Source organism: Solanum tuberosum, unplaced genomic scaffold (assembly GCF_000226075.1).
Source record: "Solanum tuberosum cultivar DM 1-3 516 R44 unplaced genomic scaffold, SolTub_3.0 scf00020, whole genome shotgun sequence".
Taxonomy (NCBI): Eukaryota; Viridiplantae; Streptophyta; class Magnoliopsida; order Solanales; family Solanaceae; genus Solanum; species Solanum tuberosum.
Window position 1 is genome coordinate 677,931 of NW_006238946.1, and position 443 is coordinate 678,373.

General features: G+C 40.0%; 1 protein-coding gene across 2 annotated transcripts in view; it reads left to right on the forward strand.

Annotated features, from left to right (window-relative positions):
• LOC102596943 (folate transporter 1, chloroplastic) overlaps nt 1–443 on the forward strand; it is a 7,907-nt gene that overhangs the window by 5,213 nt on the left and 2,251 nt on the right. The gene's annotated exons all lie outside the window — the stretch shown is intronic.

Here is a 443-nt window from a genome sequence, read left to right on the forward strand (position 1 = left end):
CATTCCCACCCCCATAATGTTCTGCTAGATAACATATAAATACTCTTGAGATAATAGTTTTTTGCTTACCTACCAAACATTAGAAAATAAGTAAGAAATCCACATGGAAAGCATTTTCCTCCATACCGAACACACCCTTAGTATTGCACTTCCCTTTCCTTGTTATTTCATGGTACTTGTGCAGATACATCCTATCCACCAAGGCTAGGACAAATGGGAAGAATCACTTAGTATTTTTTTTGTCTCCACTGAGTTTTGAAACTGAAACCTCAAGGTTCTCAACCACTTCATTGACCATTAGCCCACACCCTTGGGTGCAAATATTACTTCTATTTTCATGTATACGGATTATCCAAAGGCACATTAGATTTCTTTTCAGTCCCTTATTTACTGCATCAGAGTGTCACTAGCCTGCTCAACCCCTTCCCCCCCCCCCCCCTTTT